At 45.4% G+C, this 24762-nt stretch overlaps 1 protein-coding gene across 12 annotated transcripts in view; it reads right to left on the bottom strand.

Annotated features, from left to right (window-relative positions):
• adgrb1a (adhesion G protein-coupled receptor B1a) overlaps window positions 1-17460 on the bottom strand; it is a 123423-nt gene extending 105963 nt beyond the window's left edge. For 6 of the 12 annotated variants that reach the window (XM_035633545.2, XM_047334245.1, XM_035633571.2 and 3 more), the window contains exon 1: window positions 16956-17459. The gene's annotated coding sequence lies outside the window, so the exon portion shown is untranslated. Of the gene's footprint in view, window positions 1-16955 lie in introns of all 12 variants that reach the window. The other 6 variants (XM_035633554.2, XM_047334253.1, XM_035633562.2 and 3 more) reach the window with 2 other exon arrangements.
• Window positions 17461-24762: the final 7302 nt, after the last annotated feature.

The following is a 24762-nucleotide window of genomic DNA, read 5'->3' as shown; positions in this document are numbered from 1 at the left end:
AAAAAACTGTACACACACACACTCATGAAGCAGCACAGACATGACAGTGCTGAATATCCTCAGTGAATAACTGGATCATGAGTGAGGAATAAAGGGGCTGGTGAGTGTTATTGTGAGCGACAGAAGGTGTTTGTGTGTGTGTGTGTGTGTGTGTGTGTGTGTGGTGCACAGTGTACACGGCTGATTACAGACATTGACGGACGCGTTTCATCACTGTACACCGCGTCTATGGAAGCTTCCTGCTCCCGTCCTCTCAGCCGCTACGCTGAGCTTCATCTCCGCCGCCTCTCGCAAAAGCATACTGTTCTGCATTCAAACAAATACCTATTTTTCATCCACCTTCCCATTTCCAGCACATAACTCCACGTTTAAAGTAATGAGCTGTGCCATTTCCATTTAAATTAATGCTGACAAGTTTAGCCAGTTCATACAAGTTTGAGCATTTTCTGGTCTTTAGGTCTTTACTCAGGGAAACCGTTTGAGCTGCGCAGCAAGTGAGGCGTGTTGTGTTTCCCCATTTCCCCCACAGAAATAGACGACTTGGGTAGTTAGCACGACGCCATCTGCCGACGTTTCAAACTCCCATCGACATTAGAACCTTCTAGACTCTGTTCAACCTTCCCCACAGAGAAGCCAACGTCTCGGGAAACCGCTGACATTACCTCTGCTGGGCCGGGCTGACGACCAGAATCTGTGTCACACGAAGAGATACGATGTTTCCAACAGGTCACCTTCCATTGCATTGCCAGCAATATTGCGCGTTAATATAATCATAACTAATCAAGGTCTGATTTGTGGAAAAAAGCAGAGGGGGGATGACTATCACGTGTCACGGGGGCGACTTCTCCCTCAATTTCCTCTGGTCCCCTTGGTACCCCCGCTGCCTGATGAGGTATGACGTCGGTTATGGTCGATCGATCAAAAGGGTCTGGTGACCCCCAAGGATCCCGTGAGGGGTGTCACGGCGGTTCACAGGAAAATGACAAGCAATATTATTGGAGAATAATTTTCAAAATGGAAATAATAAAATCCTGTGTGTGTGTGTCACTCTCACCTCGTTATTCCCTCAGGTACAGTAGACATGTCGACAATCTGATACTGAACTCGACAGCAATTATCTTTCAATGCCTCCCTGAGGCAAAATCTACAGTTTAGATATGTTGGAGCTAAGATCTTTCAAATGTGCCTGATAACTGACAACTGAAAATTAGGGTTAGAGAATGTGACATCCAGAAAAAAGCATAGCCAACAGCTCCCCCCAAAAATCTTCCTCTGTGTACGTACAACGTCCAGAAAAAATGAATTCTGTTGCGCCGTCTTGTGGATGTCAAGGAATGACGCTCACTGGGGTAGAAAGTGGACTGAAAGGTCACCAACAAATATCAGTCTATTCATCATGCGTAGCTTCTTCATTACACACCGGGGACACTCCATTTGTTATTTGCCTCTTTGACTCGGAGCCAGAGCAAAAAAAAAACAATGGCTCCGTGTCAAACGTCTCCGCGACCGGAAGCTTGATATTCTCGACAGAAAAGTCACAGTGTCTAAACTTCTGCGTCTCCGCTGCCCGGGAGGTTAACAGCTCTGCCACCGTCTGTGTCATCGGAACCTTTGGAACCTTTACAGTGCTGCTCAGAAAGACATTAGCACTTTTCACCTGCACCCACATGAGTAACAAGAGGCACATTGAAACAGAACCACGGGCCGATCGGCGGCCTCACTAACAATACCAACCATTGCACCACGTGCTGATGAGAAGTGTTGCAGGGCCTCACTTACTGACATCCACTGTGAATTAACCCAGAGAACCATTCTACAAGTTTTAAGCCTCGTTTCGCTCTTTGTTTTGCTTTTCTGGCATGAAGCTATTTTCAGATTATATTTTCAACACATTTGTAATATTTTTTTTAACGTGTCATTTTTCAGTGTCACCCCACTCACCCTGCTGGCTGGAGAACATCTGGCCTCGCCCCAGTGATGGAGGCAAGATGCTGAGGCAAAGTCAGCCTGACCTTTTCACTCCATCACTGACAATACTTTGAAAATCTATTATGCCAATGAAAATACTAAAATATAGAAGGATGGTTACTGTACAGTAACAACTGGGCATGTTTAGACCAACTCAGTGCCACACCACACTGGTAAATCAAATCCATGCAAACCAGCTTTCACTACAAACACAATTCTATCTGCCTGTTTTGTGAATATCAAAAAAAGAAAAAAGGTTTTAACGCTTCGCTTAAAGTGGAAGTTAAAGTTAATGCAATGGTGAAAAAACTAAATGCAAGAAATTGTAATGGGAACAAACCCGGTGAATAAACCATGACTTGAACATGTCGAAGCTCTGCTTCACTGAAATGAACAAAAGAAACATCCGATCTGTGTGAAGCGACGACGAGGCAGTAAAACATCCGGCATTAGAGCTCGACACGAGCACAGATGAAATATTTCTGTGATGTGACGCTATCTTCCACGTTTAAGGTTAATAAGAACATCGTCTTCTCAAGTTTTACAATCATCAAGAGGAGAATTATCACCAACAACCTAATTCAAAATATTCCCGCGACTGTAGTTGTAAAATCCCGTCTCTTACACTTGTGCCGTGTTCAAGTCTTCAAAGTCACGGACAAATTATTAAAACTGTATTTTCCGTATTGTATTTCACCCTCTTACCCTCATGTGAACACACCAGCTCCACAGGGGTCAACGCCTCAACACACGCATCTCCACTGGAAGTAATTAGGGCTTCAAGGCGTCGGCTGTCCCGATGTTAATTAACATCATGTCTCATTATTATTATTATTCATATCATTATTTTTATCACCACCAGAATTCCAAATAATTAGTATTTGTTAATGATTATTATTCTCAGACAAAGAGCGAGTGGTTTAGTTTTACTCCTAACGCAGGCATGTTTTGTTCTAATTTATTTAAATGTCAGTTGTATTTTTATTTTAATGAATTTGTTTCCTAAACATGTATATTGTCTGAAATCATATTGCCACATTTAAGGTTCATGGTTAGAAAATGGTGACTCATTTCAGGAAAAGTGTGGAGAAGAGTCGTGGCACAAGCAGCTAACGAGAGAGTCCAACTCTGGCTGTGCCCTTCATCCGGATCAAGCCTCCTGTTGCTCACTCCTCTCCCTCTTCGCCCTCAGACTTGAGTCAATGACCTGAGAAGACTGACGATAAAGTCGGGGATGGTGGTGGGAGGAGGAGAGAGATAACACGAGCAGTGACCAGAGGCTATCACTGTCAGAGGCTGCACACTGACCCAACACCATCCATCACATGGAGAGGAGACCAGAGGATGATGAAGGGGCATAGGAGGATAGGAGAGCAGAGCTAAAAGGATGGAGCTTAGACGAAGAAGAAAAGTGTCCAGAAGAAGACATTTAAGAAGCGAGGGGAGAGAGAGATGATGAAAAGTGAGGGAGAGCCGGGTCAAGTAGAACGGATTTGAGAGGATGAGGATGGAAACGAGACAAAGTAAAACAGAGATTTAAGGAGAGGAGGAGAGGAGGGACAGGAAGGACGAGGAGGAGAGGAAGGACGAGGAGGAGAGGAGGGACGAGGAGGAGACGAGGGACGAGGAGGAGAGGAGGGACGAGAAGGAGAGGAAGGACAAGAAGGACGAGGAGGGACGAGGAGGAGAGGAGGAGACGAGGGACGAGAAGGAGACGAGGGACGAGGAGGAGACGAGGGACGAGGAGGAGAGGAGGGACGAGGAGGAGACGAGGGACGAGGAGGAGAGGAGGGACAGGAAGGACGAGGAGGAGACGAGGGACGAGGAGGAGACGAGGGACGAGAAGGAGACGAGGGACGAGAAGGAGACAAGGGACGAGGAGGAGAGGAGGGAAGAGGAGGAGATGAGAGACGAGGAGGAGACGAGGGACGAGGTGGAGAGGAGGGGCGAGGAGGAGAGGAAGGACAGGAAGGACGAGGAGGAGAGGAGGGACGAGGAGGAGAGGAGGGACAGGAAGGACGAGGAGGAGAGGAGGGAAGAGGAGGAGACGAGAGACGAGGAGGAGACGAGGGACGAGGAGGAGAGGAAGGGCGAGGAGGAGAGGAAGGACGAGGAGGAGAGGAAGGACGAGGAGGAGAAGAGGGACAGAGGAGGGATGAGGAGGAGAGGAGGGACGAGGAGGAGAGGAGGGAAGAGGAGGAGACGAGAAACGAGGAGGAGACGAGGGACGAGGAGGAGAGGAGGGGCGAGGAGGAGAGGAAGGACGAGGAGGAGAGGAAGGACGAGGAGGAGAAGAGGGACAGAGGAGGGATGAGGAGGAGAGGAGGGACGAGGAGGAGAGGAAGGACGAGGAGGAGAGGAGGGACGAGGAGGAGACGAGGGACGAGGAGGAGAGGAGGGACGAGAAGGAGAGAAGGGACGAGAAGGAGAGGAGGGACGAGGAGGAGACAAGGGACGAGGAGGAGAGGAGGAACGAGGAGGAGAGGAGGGACGAGAAGGAGAGGAGGGACGAGGAGGAGAGGAGGGACAGGAAGGACGAGGAGGAGAGGAGGGACGAGGAGGAGACGAGGGACAGGAAGGACGAGGAGGAGAGGAGGGAAGAGGAGGAGACGAGAGACGAGGAGGAGACGAGGGACGAGGAGGAGAGGAGGGGCGAGGAGGAGAGGAAGGACGAGGAGGAGAGGAAGGACGAGGAGGAGAAGAGGGACAGAGGAGGGATGAGGAGGAGAGGAGGGACGAGGAGGAGAGGAGGGAAGAGGAGGAGACGAGAAACGAGGAGGAGACGAGGGACGAGGAGGAGAGGAGGGGCGAGGAGGAGAGGAAGGACGAGGAGGAGAGGAAGGACGAGGAGGAGAAGAGGGACAGAGGAGGGATGAGGAGGAGAGGAGGGACGAGGAGGAGAGGAAGGACGAGGAGGAGAGGAGGGACGAGGAGGAGACGAGGGACGAGGAGGAGAGGAGGGACGAGAAGGAGAGAAGGGACGAGAAGGAGAGGAGGGACGAGGAGGAGACAAGGGACGAGGAGGAGAGGAGGAACGAGGAGGAGAGGAGGGACGAGAAGGAGAGGAGGGACGAGGAGGAGAGGAGGGACAGGAAGGACGAGGAGGAGAGGAGGGACGAGGAGGAGACGAGGGACGAGGAGGAGAGGAGGGACGAGGAGGAGAGGAAGGACGAGGAGGAGAGGAGGGACGAGGAGGAGAGGAGGGACGAGAAGGAGAGGAAGGACAAGAAGGACGAGGAGGGACGAGGAGGAGAGGAGGAGACAAGGGACGAGAAGGAGACAAGGGACGAGGAGGAGACAAGGGACGAGGAGGGACAGGAGGGACGAGGAGGAGACGAGGGACGAGGAGGAGAGGAGGGACAGGAAGGACGAGGAGGAGACGAGGGACGAGGAGGAGAGGAGGGACAGGAAGGACGAGGAGGAGACGAGGGACAGGAAGGACGAGGAGGAGACGAGGGACGAGGAAGGACGAGGAGGGACGAGAAGGAGACAAGGGACGAGGAGGAGAGGAAGGACAAGAAGGATGAGGAGGGACGAGAAGGAGACAAGGGACAAGGAGGAGAGGAAGGACAAGAAGGACGAGGAGGGACGAGAAGGAGACAAGGGACGAGAAGGAGACAAGGGACGAGGAGGAGAGGAGGGACGAGGAGGAGAGGAAGGACGAGGAGGGACGAGAAGGAGACAAGGGACAAGGAGGAGAGGAGGGACGAGGAGGAGAGGAAGGACAAGAAGGACGAGGAGGGACGAGAAGGAGACAAGGGACGAGGAGGAGAGGAGGGACGAGGAGGAGACGAGGGACGAGGAGGAGAGGAGGGACGAGGAGGAGAGGAAGGACGAGGAGGAGAGGAGGGACGAGAAGGAGAGGAAGGAGAAGAAGGACGAGGAGGGACGAGGAGGAGAGGAGGAGACGAGGGACGAGAAGGAGACGAGGGACGAGGAGGAGACGAGGGACGAGGAGGAGAGGAGGGACGAGGAGGAGAGGAAGGACGAGGAGGAGAGGAGGGACGAGAAGGAGACGAGGGACGAGGAGGAGACGAGGGACGAGGAGGAGACGAGGGACGAGGAGGAGAGGAGGGACGAGGAGGAGAGGAAGGACGAGGAGGAGAGGAGGGACGAGAAGGAGACGAGGGACGAGGAGGAGAGGAGGGACGAGGAGGAGACGAGGGACGAGGAGGAGAGAGGGACGAAGAGGGCTGGAAGTTGAATGATGTCTGAGTGGGGTGCACTATGAAAAACGTACTTTATTCTCAAAGAAATGTCATAATTTTAGTCAGAAAAAAAAAATTCAATATCAATATTAATATATTTTTTCAATATTGGGTGAAAAATAAACATCAAAAGGTTGTTCAGATAACCTTGGTACACGCTGCAGCATCAATGACGTAAGTCACTTTGTCTGGAAAGTGTCACCTTTCAGAAACGATGACGTTTCCTGAAACAACATCACGACTCTGCTGCTGAATCATTGATCTTCTCATAGTTAACCCACAGCTTTCAAAGTACAGCATTTTAAGAACAGTTGCCAACCGAAGGCAACGAGCAAATGTCTGTGCTCAAACTTTAAGACCAGTGAACGTGTTTTTTCCAATCCAGTGTTCACATTGTTTAAACAGCAAATGCACTTGTGTCTGTCTGAACATCCGTCCGTCTTAAAATGAGGGTGTGGGCAGGAGCATTGTTGGCGCACTGCTATCGTGAGGCTGCAGAGAGTCATTGTCACTTTTTACCTACAAAAACCTGATCTGAAATAAGTGGCACAGTATCAAGACACGTACGTATACAATGTACATACACTCTTGTTCGCACACAAGCATCTGTTCCCTTCGTCTCTCTTACGACCTGTCAAATCCACCATCACAGTATAGAAGCTCACCCGGCTTTACCACGGATTCCACAGTGACAACAAAAGGCAAAAAGAAGTAGGGTGCAGGGCGCTTGATGACTTGGGGCTCTACTGCCTCCGGGCCTGGACAGCTCGAGCTGAGGAATGGATTCCCAGGTTTATAGAGGGATCGTACACAGGATACTGTCGGGGGTGTTGTTTGCCAGATGAGGCCCAGAAGCCGGGTGGTGCAGCAGGACAATGAGGTGGACCTATGACAGAATGACTTCACGGAAAGTAAATCCCACCTGTTGGAGAGTCCGAGCCCGGATCACGACCCAATACAGATGCTGTGGAATGAGCCAAGTGAACTGTTCACACTGGACAATCACATCATGAGAATATGGCTGAGCTGAAGCAGCTCGTACAGAACATCCTCCTGGACATCGTGCTGGTCTGATCCCACAACTGTTTGGAAGAGCTTGTTTGAGGTCACTGCTGCAAAAGGAGGTTCAACCAGCGTCTTTAACAAAGACATGGAGGCGTATTTGTGTCTTCATTAACTTGAGCACATTGTCAAATGAAGAACGGATGTGCTGTATCTGCTCCTAAACTATCCATGGAACTGAAGATCGGAAGGTTACAAACACCCACGCACCTTCTCTTCTGACACAACATGGCTGTTGGACAAAGAAGTGGTGGACGCTGTCTGACGACTGGTAGTACGGACGGAACGCCGACATATTCGCGGGTCAACAAATCGTCCCTTTTATCCTTTATACAGTCAAACTAGCAGCAGTAGCAGCAAAACACTCAATGGCCATATAACTTTTTCGAGTATCCTCTTGATTCTTCACCAGACTAAAAAGATCTTTCAAATCGCAGTTGCTTGTTTTACTAATTTCCTTTTTGGCCCACCATTAGCGCCACACGAACAAGCATAACAGCAAATTAACAAATGCTCAAGCAGACAAAATATGCTGAGCACGGCATCCAGCTGCAATGTCCTCTTAGTGGAGAAATAACACTGTAGATGTAATGAGGTGGAACGTGGAGGGGGTCACAAATAAATTCTTCTCTTCAGCAGAGATGTTGCACAACCCAGCTGACAACGGCAGATTGGGAAGTCGGCGCTGCGAGGGCCACATGGCGTCTCTTTGAGGCGATGGGAAGTTTACCACAACGTTTGTCTGACTGAAGACAAATTGCCAGCAGATGCGTTCTGGACATATGGACATCTGTGAAGAAGACATTCTCAGCTTTTTTTAAGACAGCGACAGCTAGCCCATGATAAACATCTGTTTTGGGAGAGTCTGACTGCAAGAGAAGCTCAGTGAACATGACTTACGTGTTCATTAAATCGACAATCAACGGGTTCAAGTTTTATTACTCCACTGGAACTCGTCCATTTCAACAGACAACATGTAGTTGAACTATGGTATGAACTTTTCTGAATCAGAGATGGAGATTTCAAACTTGACTTGGACTCCACTGCTCTGTGACTTCACTAACATGAGACCTAACTTCTCTGAATTGATTCAAACACCCTAAGACTTCAAACTTGACTCTAAGCAGAATAAAAACATATCTGAAACTTGATTACTGTGATGGACTTGAGACACGTGAATTTCCCCCTTAAGTGCCTGAAGCCTGACATGAATCTTGCTCTGACTCGAGATGATGAAACCATTAAGACTTTGACAGACTTCAGACATCCTCAAGCGGACGCAAGACACTCACAGACTTGAAAATGGAATTGGACGTCCTTACCGGAACCCAAAGTCCATGTGTACTTTGACAGACTGGCCTTCCAGCCCTCCAAGCAAAACACACTTGTTATTATTAGTATTATTATTTAGACGTCATAAGGAGGGTTAGCAGCTCAGGGTGAAGCAGGCTTCATTGCACATAAAATTACTGATTTTAAAACACAGAGATAACAAATTTAATAAATTGTGGTAAGAAAGTATCAGAAGATGTCCACCTTTTATGTTAAATGAAATACCTATCAGTCGCCTAGATGGGCAAACAGATATAACAAACATAGCTTGCAACACGAAGAACAAAAGCATGCGGTGACGCCGGGCCCACATCTGGAGAAGTTTGGCGTTTAGTGGGGAGAGTGGTAATAACCCTGATTAGTTCAAGTGTTGACGGCTGCTGGCGGAGCTTCCAGGGGCAAGTTGAATAGAGATGGAAATCAGGGCTCAGCTACGGATGATGATTATCTTAGCCACTCCAGATCAAAGATTTTTCCCTTGGTCTCATCACAGAGGATGAATACGACATCATTTCAACCTGCACTCTCAAACCACCCGAGTGTGGCAGCGGGGTTGTTTGCATTTGGACAAACAGGCATCAAACGGAGGCGGCGTGCATCTACATATGTGGACAGTCATGCACACAAGCTTATTACTTCATATGAGGCTACACAAGCAGATGATGTATGGAGCAGAACTCCCAGACCTCGCATGGAGCTATTATTATTTAATGAAATAATGATTCAGGTGCCAGGAGTTTGGCAAAAAAAACTTGCAGCATAATGTGTTAATAAGATCTCTCTCTCAGCCAAAGGGAGGGTCACGACACCGCGGAGGAAGCCGAGGGAACCATCTGCGATTTCTCGATTGCAAGGTGTCTAAGTACAGTATGTGCGTGGGGAGGGATGTGCCATGAACATGCCTACATGCCTGTGACTAATCTCTGTGGCATTTCTTTCCCACTCGCAGCGTGTCAGAGTGAAGGGGCTGGTGTGGATGTGAGGAGGAGTTGGAGAGAGAGAGGATACCTGTAGTTCTTCTGTCAGCAGAAGCTTCTCGGATTTTCTAATTTCTGAGTTTGTTTAGGGTCTCAGCCTGGTAGAGAGAAAAAAAATTGTGCTATATGCATCTGAATTCAACACTAAAAATACAATTGGCCAAACAGGCGAGAATGACATTTAAGTAAAAGGCCAGAAATTTAAGCCTGACATTTAAATAAAGGGCCTGAAATGTAGATTCATTTAGTACAGTGCCAGTTCAAAGTGTGGGCTGTGGGTAGAGGGGCTGACAGCTTGGCCTGTGTTAATCCAACCAGGGGCTTCCTGTTACAGCATCATCATCCCAATAGCTATCTAATCACTGAAACATACCGAATGTCCAGAAGTGCGTGGGGTGGGGGGGGGCATATGTAAATGTCTAGGTCTGTAAAACCCTCCTCTCTGATTTATATGTAGTAGTATGGCCGAAAATGTTATCAAGGTAAATAAAACAAAAACATGTTAAGATTCTTTACCGGCAGATAATACAAAGAATTGCTAAACAGAAAACATTTTACAAATCTAAGGGTAGAACATCAAAACCAATTAAATGTTTTACCTCTAAAAATATATATCTTGATAATTATCTATATTGTTTTTTTGCCCAGCCCTCGCATCAAATCTACCCTCTACAATCTTGCGTGCATATAACTTTTAGCACAAGTAAATTCAGCCTCAAACAATGGAAGCAAAACGTTGGCATGTGCCCACGTTCACTGTGCCGGCGCTGCGATGCACTGGTGTTGTTTGTTATTTTTTGTCTTCACGCCAATAAACATATAGAAAAGAGATAATTGCAGCTCTGTCGAGAACCACTGCTCCATAACACCTCACAGTCAACACTGTTCCCGAGCGTCTGTCTGAAAATCCAAACGGAGACGGACGGACAGACCCATTCCTCCGTTCATGGTTAGATTTGAACACTTCTTCAGGGATACAGGTCCATCAGTGTTTTCAATCACTAGCAGCACAGATATGTTTGGCGTTGTGGAATCTGCCACATCACAAATGCTGCGTGGAAACTGTGACTCGTGACTGGTGTGAGAGGGGAAGTCGATGCCATCATCAGATTCCCACTGTGTTTCACAGTCTCTCAGAGTGAGTCTGCCTATTACAATTTCATACAACTGAACTGCGACAGCAAATGTTTTGGTTCGGAAAAAACATAATTGTAACCGAATAGATTTTCAATTTACTTAGGTATTTTGTTATTGACAAATTGGCTAATGGAGATATATTTTGCTTTTTCATTTTTTCCCTTTTCCTCTAGTGTGTTATATGTGTACGTCTGGACACGCCCACCCCAACAAAGCCTGGTAAGGCGAGAGCGAGAGAACTTCCCACACATGCTGGAAGCGGTTGGCCAATCAGAGCAGACTGGGCTTCATCGGGAGGGAGGGGCCTTAAAGAGACAGGAGCTAAAACCAAGTGTTTGAGACAGAGGCTGAAAGAGGAGCTGCAGGAACGGACAGTCTGAGGAAAACTGATGAGTTTACTGAACATTAGAGCATGTGAACCTTTTCAAGTTATAATCAAAATTAAAATTATTAACCAGAATATGAGCATAGCATGTCTCCTTTAATACTGAATGTATCAGTACAATGTCTCAAAATGGTCCATTTTGACAGACACTGTTTAATGCAATTATAAAAATTCCGTTCACGACTATAGAATCATAATGACAGAGCCATCTTTGTGTGGGATCATCACTTGTGTGAAGCGCCACTATGATGTGTGATGAGTTCTGCAGACAAATATGTCACAGAGGTTCTTAAATACTCTCTGATCTCTGCTCTGTCCCATTTGGCATTACGGTGGATGTATATGAATCCATAAGCAGACATCATTCACATGGTTTAATCCATTGGCTGCCGGGTCTGATGTGGTCCAAACTGAAGGTGTGAAGATGCGTCATCCGCTTCTGTCACACACTCGCTCCAACACAAAGATAAAAATAGTAAAACAGACGAGAGAATCCTGCTAATTGAAGACTTTGATTCACAGCATCGCAGCTCAGAAATGCAGATGGAACTGCTACTATACCCAAAGGTTTCCACCAGTGTGGGTACCCTTGCCACAATTAGATCTAATAAGTATTACATTAATAATTAAATTCATTTTACAATATCATTTCGCTATAATTTATCATAGAATTAAATTCTACGTAACATAACTTACATTCAATAAATTATGCAATGGTTCAATGTCTAAAACTACATTTGTTTCCCATTAGGAAACAGAATCAAAGCTACAGACAGCTGACAGAGTAAAACACATCAGACTGAAATTGGTGTGAATGACTAATTAGTCTGAAAATACTGACAGTAATAAAGAAAAACAGCTTTCTGAAAAAGGGCTCCTGTATTCATTGCATGTATATTTTGCAAGTCACCTGAAGGCTCCACCTTAGACTGAGTGAGTTTATTTTCAGGGCTAAATGTTTAAAGGCCCAATATCAATATCTGAACACGCAGGACAAAACCCTATACAACATCGTCCTCCACCTAAAAACCACCAGATAGGTTGTTTTTAAAGCAACGTATTACCACTAATGTGGTCGTTATAAAGACCGCAGACCGCTACACAAAATAAATTGGAGAACCAAGTATAGATCCCTGTGGTACACCTTCTGTACAATATCCCTACAAATCTCTTCCAGAATGGATGACATCACAATTCAAGTCCAATGCTAACACTCAGTGCTAGTTTAGAAAATCCAAACAAAACCAAAACTACAATTTTCCCAAATCTTAAGGCAACATTACATTACGATGTTATTGTGTTCACCTGATAGATGGAAATTTAAAATCTACACGTTTTGTTTCTCATCTGTGGTAGTTAATTCTCACTTCATCACTGTGAGCAGAATGATTTTTCAGTAAAGTATTCATTGATGCAGTTAGAAATAAATGTGACTACCAGTTGAGTATAGTTGAAATTTGCAAAAAACGGTGCATTCATTTGACTAGACAGTGACGGACAAGGTTTGGAGGGAGGCGGCAACCGTACGGTACAAAGGTCCTAAAACAAACTCAAATCATGTAAGATGAGTTCACGGACTATTCGGCAGCCGCATGCACCATCTGGACACGAGACAGTCCAGAAACCTCATACATCATTTTCTTCTTACAGCATCAAGGCGTGACACGCAGTGTGACTGGATACTTTGTTGCCGGGGTGAAAATTGTGAAAAACATTCTTTCTGAACAGTTTTACAAATTATTCATTTTACAGTCTGTTTATTTCTCTGCTCAGTCATGAATGAAATGACAGCACTTTTTTCCCCCAGAACCGGCAGTGTGGAAGAAAACTGCGTGATCACTTAATCATTCCTGTTGCTAAGCCATAAACGTAGGGCAAGGTGCTACATGACGCCTTTTGTCTGCAGACTGTCGAGAGTGCAGCCGAGAATGTATCGAGCTTAACACTGGCTGGTTTGACAAACGTATTTATACGCATTAAAACAGAAAATCCTGTGTAGATATGAATACTCTCGAGCAGATGTATCCACCAGCATCGCTGTTCAGGAAGTCCACTTACTAAATCCTCTATAAAAAGATAAAAAGATAATAATTCAAAACCATTCTCTCGCATAGAAGAACCAGGATTGAGCCACACATCACGTCTCTGGTTAATAAAACCGTGTTGGATATTGATCAGGCGCGTGATCCTGCTGTCAACGGCTTTGACTATTGTTTCATCCGAACAAGCAACAATATGATCTTTTAACAGGAAGATTTCGAATGTGCTACACTGAGGTGTCAACTCCATCCACCTACTGTACCACAACCTTATCAAAAGAACCCATTGACATGGTTGCCATAGACAAGGCTAAACACATGTTGCAATATTTTTTTTTCTTGAGAACATTCACACTTGACAGCGAAGGTATGGTGAGAAAAAAGAACAGACTGAAACTGACAGGTCTCCCTTGTTAGGTGGATGGGTTATTTATTGAAGAAGTCATCACTGATTTAACTATATCGTTAAGAATTAAAACATAACTGTGTTATCTGGATGACAAGCCAAGCAAACACCTTCCCACCAGCTCATTCTGTCATGAGACAAATCCTTGATATGAATAATCGTTCAAAACAATGGCGGCTAAACAGCAACTCAAAAAAATGTTTTTTTTGCTGCCTTCATGTGGTATCGGAATTATGGTAAATACCATTTGCTGACTTGGGAATTGCCAAGTGAACGCCCCCTCAAGTCCTAATGACGAGTGGGGAAACTCTGATTCCCGAGTTGGGGGTGACCAGAACCTTTCGACATGGCGGAGAAGACCAAGGCTATATATGGTTCTATACATACAAATGGACTACAGCCTGCCAGCGAGGTGCAAAGTTCAATTCTTTCCGACAACATCGCACTTGAACGTGACGTTCTCGTAATTACCGACTTCCCATCTGAAGTATAGGATCTTCCGACGAGCACGTGAAGGCAGCACATCAGGGCCGAGGAGTGAATGTAGCCATTGTGGCTTGTGGTGGTGAAGCGTCGTAGCCGTTACACGGTTGCCAGCCTAAGTTCCTGTCCTAACTGGACGAGCCTCATTAAGCTTCCTTTTCCCAAGCTCCTCGTTTGGTGTCTAATTAGGGTCGACGGTGGCTCTGTAGAATCTGGTCAACGTCCAAGTTGCTCAGAGCAAAGATTTTTTCTTTTTTACCCAGAGTGCTGCTGAGAAGCCATTAGGGAACTTTCAGGACACGGGCGACATGTTCACCTTTAAAGTGCCCGTGTTTCAGAGACTGGCGTTGCCTGGGCTGACTGATGGCTGTTTCCTTCAAAGCGCGGCGGGCGTCACACACAAAGCAGTGTGTGCGTCTCGGAGGCAGCAGAGAAGCTCGGTCTGTCTCCCACCGCCCCGCGTCTACAGTCCCTCTCTATCTCCCCTTTAATCCATCTTCTATCGTACCACTGACTGTCTCCTCGTCGCCCATCTATTCATCTCCTCTCTTTCAATGACTGCCTCTGTCCCCCCACCCCCTCCCCACTGTCTCCTCTTCTTCCCTCTGATGTCACAAATTCAGATATGAGGTCCTCTGATAGCACACGAGCCTCGGACACTACGGCCTTGTTTGGAAGGGGGAGTGATCGGAGGAGGAGAAGTTGGAGGAGGAGGGGAAGAAGGGGGAGTGAGCCGATGGCACGGGCATTTTCCAAAAGCAGCGGGAGGATGTAAGATGCAGAAACAAAAGGAGGGACATGTAGGATATAAAAAAAGAGGAAAAAAAAACGCTCAACCATGCATGAATGCCTCTGAAAAGGCCTGTGCTGTGTTTGTGTTGCTGGCTTGTCTCATCCCTGTGACTGTGAGCCAGCCGAGCCTGTCAGGGCACTACAGTCGAGTCTATTTCTGTTATCTGCTCTCTTTCCTGGGGATGGAAAAAAAGAAAAAAGAAAGAAAAAGCTGACTGTTAATATCCATACCTGCGGGCGAGTGGGGCTTCTCCGGCCCTCGACCTGGCACTGGAGCCGACAAGTCAAATACATTTGACGCCACTTACAGTCTAATAACAGGCCTTCCATGGATTTTAGTGGCAATGTGATAAAAAAATATGTATTGTATATTCATTTACTTATTTATTATCCATCTGTGGCAGGGCCACATTTTCTTTTGTGGTTTCACGTGTTCAGCGTAATGTGCGAGATGTTGCTGTGGGATTAGTCTGCAGGAGTCTGTTTTGAAAATTGTAGGGCTCATAAATGAAAACCATAAAACCACTGGAGAGAAAAAAAATACCACAATGCACTTTTTCTTTCTTTCCTTTTTTTAACCTGCACACAAGCTGCAGGGACGTGGGTCAAAGATCTGCTGGTGGTTTTTATATGATGTGTATATCGCTACTGTATATCGTATCAATGTGCCACTGATGCTTTGAATATATAATTTGATCTCTGAATGCCCAATGTTTATTCAACCTTTGAGTAAATATGCAGCACTGGAAAAATGTAAACATGTACAGTAGGTGAACCTTCCAATATCAACGTGCATCAAATGATTCAAGCTTCTGAGAGACTTTCAGATGTGACGAGCTCCGCGACCCGAATCGTCACCTGTTGAGGTTCACACGTGAGAACGTACAGTACGACTGAGCTCCATCCTTCAGCGAGAAAGGCAACTATTTAAAAAACACTGATGGGTGTGTGTGTGTATATATATATATATATATATATATATATATATATATATATACACGAAGAAGCCAAATGAAATTGAACCTGTTTTTTATACAAGGGGTTGTGGTGGTTGTGTGTTTTTACAGCGCCCCCTGTAGTTTGATCAGGGAACTTATACAAATATCTAGAGGTTGGACTAAATTATCAGACAGACAACAAGAAAAGACCACGAGGTGAAAACGTTTAGTTGAACCTTGAATACATGGAAACACAATGAAAACAGCTGGTTTAAAAGTATTTAAACCCAGTAGCCCTGGTGTGTGTGTGTGTGTGTGTGTGTGTGTGTGTGTGTGTGTGTGTGTGAGGGAGGAGACAGGGAATGACAGACAGTTTGTGGCAGAGTGATGCAGGAGGACCAAGCGAACACAGGAGACATCTACGTGTCTCTGAAGTGTCTCTGAGCATCATCTCGTCTCATCACCACGTGACCGAGACGCCTCCTGAAGACATTCTTCATTTCAGAGGAGGATTCCTTTAAATGTGACACAGTGAGATTTAGAGTTAATGTGGCATCAGAGATGAATGAATGACTTATTTCAACGCAGTATCTCAACTCATCTGATACTAAAGAACACATCTAGACGTTTCATGTACAAACAAAGGCGTGGAGCTCAGCACACCAGCAACTCGAACCAAAGGAATCAGACGTTTAAATGTCAAAGCTTGAAGGATTCCTTGGAAAAAAAGAAATTCGAGGAGTTGCTCATCTGACGGTGTTTTCTAAATAAAATATTAATAATCGCATCACCTGAGACAGAACTATAACATGTTGACGGCTGCAACACTGGGTGATTTGAGAGGTGAAACATATACAGACCACACACATCTACTGTGGCACATTCTGCAGGGCGTGTTAATGATGCGCCGACGCAAAGTGTTGCGCTTCTTCGACTGGAACCCCCCCCATCCTCCTCCCCAGAGACACGGCTCTGCTCCTCCATCCTCCTGCCTGTCCACCAGCGGTGCGACTCCCTGAGCGCAGCTGTGTGTCAACGAGCATTGGCTCTCCACCATATTTCACTGACCTTATGTCATTGTGTTGGGTTTTCTTTACCCCAAAGTGACTGACACACACACACACACACACACACACACACACACACACACACACACACACACACACACACACACACACACACACACACACACACACACACACACACACACACACACACACAGTATTACCTCCAGTCCAGTCCCCTGTGACGCATCCTGTGGGTCCTTCGCCGGCCCCCAGCCCGGTGGGACGAGGCCCTACAGGGACAAGTCCACGAGACGCATCATCTTAGAGGGAAACTGTGAATGTGTTAGAGAAGAAGAGGAGGGAACTCAGAGGACTTTCTGGATGTTAGTTCCGACTGAGCATCTCCTCGGCGTGGAGCAGCTTCAGAGAGAATGTGTCCAGTGTCTGTTCTTTTCTTTCTAAGAGGCTACATCGTTCCAGACCTGCTCGACTCGTAGCTGCTCAGTGAAAGAGTGGAAATCCGCTTTTTTCTTTTGAAATAGTTGCTGTATTTGTTATTCCAGAAATGTTGAGGAATGTCTCCAAAAAGAGAGAAAAAGTTATATTCTCCAGATGTGAAATGGTCTCCAGGTTGATGGGTCCTCGGGGGGGGGGTCCTCGGGGGGGGGGGTCCAGATGACAGGGGCTCGAGCCGCCTCTGTGGACCAACCGGCTGCAGCTCGCGGCTCCGGCTCGTCCTCGTCTCGACGCGTCTGAGTCCGCGCGCAGCAACAGCCTGGTTCCTTATTTGGAAGGTCGGCGCTCGCGCGACTGTCAAGAGACGCGCTGCACCGGAACACGACTTCCGGCCACGTCTTTCAAAATAAAATAAATCCCTAATTGGATAAAGCTGCTGCAACTCTCGTGTCGAGGACCTTTTTATTTTATTAATTGATTTGTTTTATTTCTCATAGCAACACAGTAAAGAGGAATACTGAAAAAATGAAAAATAGATTATGTTTCATAAAGTCACAATATAATAGAAAAAACCTGTTTCGTTATAACTGGTTCTATCATTTTTTATTTACTCAACTTTCAGTTTCACCTTTTTATGACATTTGCAAATGCATGAACTTTATAATTTTGTTTCTGTGTTACCCGACATTCCTACTAAAATAGAAACTATAATAAAAACTAAATATTTAATTCCCATTGGGAATGCTCTTATTTTGAAAAGAAAAATCGTCTAATTTCCTCTCAGATTCTCTCCGTGTTTTCGGGGGGGGGTCCTCTCAGAGGAGAACAGGTCCATCAGCCCCCTCTTCTGGAGTCAAGTCGGAGTCAAACAGTGTCACTGGATGTTGTGTCATTAACTACATTTTTCACACAGACAGAAACTGTTAGAATAAATATCTTAAACGTATGATTATTATTTTCAATTTATTATGATATATTTTTTTAACATGTCAAACAGGAAGCTGCAGCCCCCCCCCCAAAAAAGAAATACAAATACAACAAAAATATGTCAAATACAAACAATAGTTAATAAAATAGCTAGGTGCAGGGCCGAGCTACATTTTAAAGACAACTTACGGCATTGGTTATTACTCATTACATTTATTTAATGATGATTTTGTCCAAAGCATTAGGGCCTTGCCTAAGGGCCCACACTGGGACGACTTGGAATCGAACCCCCGACCTTCTGTACCACAAAGTCAGAGGGTCTGACCCACGAGGTCGAGTCCTCAGGATCTTTCTCTCGGAGAATTTGGGGGATGATAAATAACAACAAATCACACATGGTGGATTTACAGAGGCTTATTTTTATACTTTGAGTCTATAAATGTCTTTAGGTCTCAACTGTTTTTAGACCAAAAATATATAAAATATACATTTTTGACCTCAGTATCTCAGTATTCCTAAAAACAGTGTTGCCACTGGCTTCTGGGCACATATACAGTAAGTCTCTCACACACACACACACACACACACACACACACACACACACACACACACACACACACACACACACACACACACACACACACACACACACACACACACACACACACACACACACACACACACACACACACACACACACACACACAGCTGGGAAACCCTTCTGATGTGAAACCCAGAGGGGTCTCGGGGGCTTCTGGAGGCGAGAGCACAAACAAATAAATACGTTTCCCTTCCTTCACTGCCGTCGTCTCCACTTCAAACACACACACACACAAATCCATCTCAACAACCTTTAGCAAACAGTGTTAACAGAGGAACGTATGAGCGAGCTGTTTTTATATATTAATATTTCACGTTGGATGACTGGAGCACCGACGTTTCTGAAGCCTTTTCTTTAAGTAATTGTGACCTCGTGTTTATGTTTTGCACATTTCTTGCAGTACTGGAGGTCAAATTGCAGACTACACCACTGTGGATCCTGACACGCCTGCCAGCATCAACCCCCAGCCTTCTTTCCTTTTTTTGCAGCAATCAAATTTCCTGGCACAATCAAAGTCTCACGCAGCCTCGTCATGAATTGCGCTTACAGGAGGCTGAGAGTGCATTTTTTTCAGAGAGCCTTTTGTGCTGGAATTATGTTTGAGCTGGAGTCCAGGAGCTGGCGGGGAGGATGTGTGAGGAGGAGAAGCAGCTGTGTTCCAGCAGCTGAAATAATAAAAAGAGCATTTAAAAAAGAAAACACGGCGTCTCCTAATGCCTCGCACCGACACGCAGGAATTAACCATCGCTCTATACCTTTCTCCAGGAATTCATTAATGCCTGGCATGAATGAATGAATATGGCTGCTCAGCAAAACAATTCAACATTGGTACAAAAGCCGGGATTTTAAATGTTTCCCGTAGTCCCTATTTCTGAGTGGAGGATGTGAAGCAGTAATTTTGGGACACATTGGCTTTAATTGCCTACATGCTTCATGTCGTGATATGGTTTTTATGACCCTGGTTGTGGGGATGCTGTTCTCTTTTTGTGCCTGTTTGGGTTTTAATTGTGTTTTTGAATTCACATGAACAAGAGCAGGAGATAACCCAGCGCCCCAGATCGGCTGCATGGCAGGAGGTCGCTCCGCAGTTTGGACGACGGATGTGAACCAGGATGAAACATAACACATGGTGTGTGCTAGAGGAACATAAGACGTAGAGACCCTCAGGAACTCATGAACGTCACCTGTTCCAAGGCACATGGATGTGAGCAGACCCCGGACGACGGGACCAACACATCTGTGAAACCACATCAAGGTTGATCTAGAAACAATATTTCACAGGCAAATATCCAGACATTCTCACACACGCACGCGCGCGCACGCACGCACGCACGCACGCACACACACACACACGCACGCACACCTGGACCTCCACCCTCGCAGTCATCTCTGCTCTGGATTGTTAAACACATAGACGTATATATATAGATATATATCTATATCAATATATATCTACGTCTATGTGACTATAAAACGATGTTAACAAGTGAACTCTCACTACCTACCACACGAGGTTCAGTCTCTCTCAGCGCGGTGGAAAACCCGTTTCTCAATCAGTCCCTCGTTCTCCCGCGAGGCTGCTTCCGGGATTTTTTAAAAACCGCGGGAACGTAACGCACCGTAATCTCGCGAGATTAGACATCGCGTCGCTATCATGGCACGTTCACACCTGACGTGATGCGTGTTATTGTTTGCGTCATTTGCCACTTTCTACACAAACCTCATCTGAACAAACACACACACACACACACAAACACACAGACACAAACACACACACACACACACACACACACAAACACACAGACACAAACACACACACACACACACACACACACACACACACACAAACACACACACACACACACACACAAACACACACACACACAAACACACACACACACGCACACACACACACACACACACAAACACACACACACACACACACACACACGCAGGTAAACATGAACTGTCTAATGAAAAGAAGCTAACGGCTGTAAAGACATATTTATTTGTATATATTTTTTTATATATATTTTGTATACATACATATATATATATATATATATATATATATATATATATATATATATATATATATAACCAGATACCAGTTTTAATGTTAACTCATCCTAAGGCATAATCACAGAGCGCAGGACTACCAGTTTTCTCCGCCTCCATCTTTTTGTGCCGGGCCACAACAGACTGGACAACATCTCTGTTCTGGACACGACGATTGAAATTGATATTGATTTTTCTTCTGTGACCAAGTTTTTCCGGCAAACAAGCATATTTCCTTTGCAACGCAATTGCAAGCACACCTCAGACCTTCACCGTTCAGTTGTGTTTCCATTTGCTTTTACAAAAAGAAAAAAATGACCACACTGAACTTCTCTTTTCTGTTCGCTAATGCGGACGAGCAGGTTTGGCTGCGGGGCTCTGGATACTGCAGAGGCCTGTCATCTGCATTGCACACCATTATCAGACATGACTAATTCAGCACATGGCCAAAAGACTCTAAATGTATAATTAAATATTTAATAAGGCCACAGACTTACCCACCTCGCACTAGTCACTTCTGAGCAGCCCTTAATGCAGAAAGCCATCAGGAGCTCGGGCATTCTACTTTACCTGAATACACCGAGGACTTGCCCCCGGCGCTGTGTCGGCCTCTGGTCCAATCTGACAAGTGTCATCATGGGATTTAATATATGCATGTGAACTTTGGACGGAAAAACTGCCACCATGTGAACCATTGCGGTCCATCGTCCTCTGTGCACACTGACAATCTTCTTCTGTTGCTGTTTTGGTTTTTTAGCTGCCATCTAATCTCTGGATGCAGCCACATGTCATTTGGATTTTTACAGCTCACGCTGGATAACAATGTCAGGAACATTAAACCCCTAATTTGAGTGTGACCTTTTTCTGCTGCTTTCATCTGACTCCGGGAAAAGTGGCCTCTCTTGTTGTGGAGGATTTCCTCGTGAGTCCGCTCAGTAGTTATTCATGAATTAGCTTTTCTCCCTGCCTAATATACGGCAACTTGTCCAAACCTTACACAAGGTTTAAATTTGCATGCAGCTACGTACCCCGTGTCTTTGATCACGCGTCCAAACAGCTATTTTCAAACGGGAGACTTTTGTACAAGTTCAGTTCAGTTTATTCACAGAAAATGGTTTAAAATACAGGCTTATTTGTAAGTGATACATTGATCCGCTGGGTACATCCAGGACTTGTTGAGTGTTGCTGAGCTCGGGTCTGGCCCCGGTCCAGTTCCACTGTGGCTGGAGTATTAACTGTGCAGCGGGAAGCTAGGACCATCCGAGCCAGAGAAATAATTGCTGCTAACATCACATTCCCCAGCCATGTTTCTGCTGAGAGAGAGGACGAGAGATGGGAGAGATGTGAATATCAGTGCAGAATGTAACTGCACCATTGTATGAGTATGAGGGGAAACCGCCCTGAATGGGGGCATAGATACAACAGCAAAGACGTAAATGGTGAACTTTTCTAGTCTTTTTAATCTTAGTCCAACTCACAATAAAGAACATGCCCTTGACATTGTTCTAAAAAAGATTAATATCATTAATTGGTCGTTTTTTTGTCTCTGATTACAAGGCTATGATTTTCCGTACCTTGCTTCAGCTTCCTGCCGATGGGCCGTCGACTTTCATCCGCTGCCTTTTGATTCTAAGAGTCAGTAAGATCTGTGATCGTTCTCATCCACCTCTGTCTGCGATACCTCTAATCACATATGATCTCTCCGTTAATACTTTAGTGGACATTTTTAGTAGCACATGTCAATCTACCCTTGACGACATCGACCCATTCAAGATGAAATGTGCAAAACACCTGATACCCTGACTTCATGACTTCACACGGTTATGTAGTAGAGCTGAGAGAAAATGGCAAAAGAGAAACTCACTACATTGCTGGATATTAGTCAAAGTTTGACGTTGCCGTAGCAGCAGGCGCTGAGAGAGACAGGATATTCACGTTTCTCAAATTTAATTATCAACATCAGCCATAACCCCAGGGTTGATTCCAAGCAATAAAATCAGTATAGTTAATCGTCCTCCTACCCAGAATTCAGAAGCATCCAATGACATAAGTGAACAGTTTCCTCATCATTTTCGTCAATAAAATACATGATGTCAGGCTCCATATTGCACCTGTGACCAGAAAGCTCCTCATCTGCAGTCCATCCTCTTCAATTCTATCTCATTTCATGCAAATTCAATTCAAATCAGAGGAGCTAATCAGCCACTTACATTAATCTACTATTACACATCATCCCAATTAGATTTCTAAAAGAAGTATTTCACTGGTGGCCAACAAATATTCGCCTTAATTAAATATTCTCTGACCATTGACCATCAGATTTTAGACATGGAGAAAACCATACTTGACCCTCAAATGAAAAAGAAACCTTCAAAAATCAAAGCTATTTTTCATCTAGATTTTGAGAAAATCTTATTGCCTCTGTGAATTCACCTCACATATAAACAATAGGTTCGTTCTAATGATATTCAATCAGAGTTTCGTGCCCAGCACAGAAACAGTTGTTGCTAATGATTCTGGAGATTTTTCAATTTTAATGATGCTTAATTTGTGCTTTGATATCATGATATCTTGATAAACCAACTTGGAAACCATGTTAGTATAAAGAACACCTCTCTGATAGATCTTCATATTGTAATGGAGAATCCTCCTCATCTCATGTGGTGTGCCTCAAGGGTATATTCTTGGTCCACTGCTGCTTAAATTTCCCCTGTGGGTGATATAATCCATATATATATAATGGTAATGTCAACTGTTATACAGATGACTGTACTTTTCCATAAAGGCATGACACAAGATCATTATTTCAGTCTAAATGAATTAAGCAGCCCTAATGGATAAAATGCAGGTCATCATCATCATCATCATTTTGAAATCTCAGAAATCTGAGCAGATCAATGATTCTCTCAAAATGAAACAACAGTAGCTTTTCATGAAGCTGCCTCTCACGTGAATAACATTCTTAGAAACTTTTTTGGGGGGTTGCATCTAAATGGTCCCTTCATGAATACAGGCACACAAAGAGCATCAATAGGAAATGTCAGTTCTAGCATCAAGTTTAAAAGAAACTTGCTGGTCAAAGCTTTTACTCCTTAGGCCTGAGCTAAAGAGAGACAGGATTTCAGAGGCTGGTGCCTCTGAGAGCTCAGTTTTAGCAGACAGCAGCTGAGGGCAAACTAAGTAAGTATTAGTCAAGCTGCAGAAAGCTCATTTTCCTGTATCTGGTGTGGATGGAGTGCGCTCAGAGGTCAAAATTAACTGCAGAGTTGAGGCTGTTTACTTCTGTCAGCTGACTCCTGGCTGTGCCCCATTTAATGTTTTCTTGCCTGTAGATCGACGGAGCAGACCTGAACATGGACTTACTGTAAAGTACACACACACACACACACTAACACACACACACACACACACACACACACACACCTCCCAGCTGTGAAGGTCTAGGCCTTCAAAACCAAACAGTTGCTCCATATGTTCACGTCAGGTTGCCTGGAGCAAACACTCGCTCGTAGATAACATGACCCACATTCAGTGGATCACACGCAGATGCACTGTTGAGCTCTGAGGACTTGTAACCATCCAACACAGCTCAGGAGGTGGAGCAGTCATTTAGAGATCAGGCAGCAGGGGGGGTCAGAGGGTGGGCGACCCACCTTCACCGGTGTTTCATGGATTAACCCACAACACCTCGGCTCAGTGACGAGGTTTGGTGTTGCAAGTGTTGTCCCCCCTGCTTTTAGCACAGCCCAGATCCAACCGGTCTCTCTAGTGACCTGGTGGATCTCTGGTGGGCTCAACCTCATTCTCCAACTCTTTCAGGAGCTCGGTGGCTTATTTGGCCACAAAATCTGTGAAACCCACCTCCACTGTCGGGACTGAAGCAACATGGAATTCCAGGCCAATTCTTCATGTACCAAAAACCAGCAGACCAGACTCCCCGAGAAAATTAGAACAATTATGATATGAAGTACCAATGACCATGACAA

This window comes from Scophthalmus maximus, chromosome 1 (genome assembly GCF_022379125.1).
Source record: "Scophthalmus maximus strain ysfricsl-2021 chromosome 1, ASM2237912v1, whole genome shotgun sequence".
NCBI lineage: Eukaryota > Metazoa > Chordata > Actinopteri > Pleuronectiformes > Scophthalmidae > Scophthalmus > Scophthalmus maximus.
Note: the sequence above shows the minus strand (reverse complement) of the source record. Positions and strands in the feature narration are given on the sequence as shown.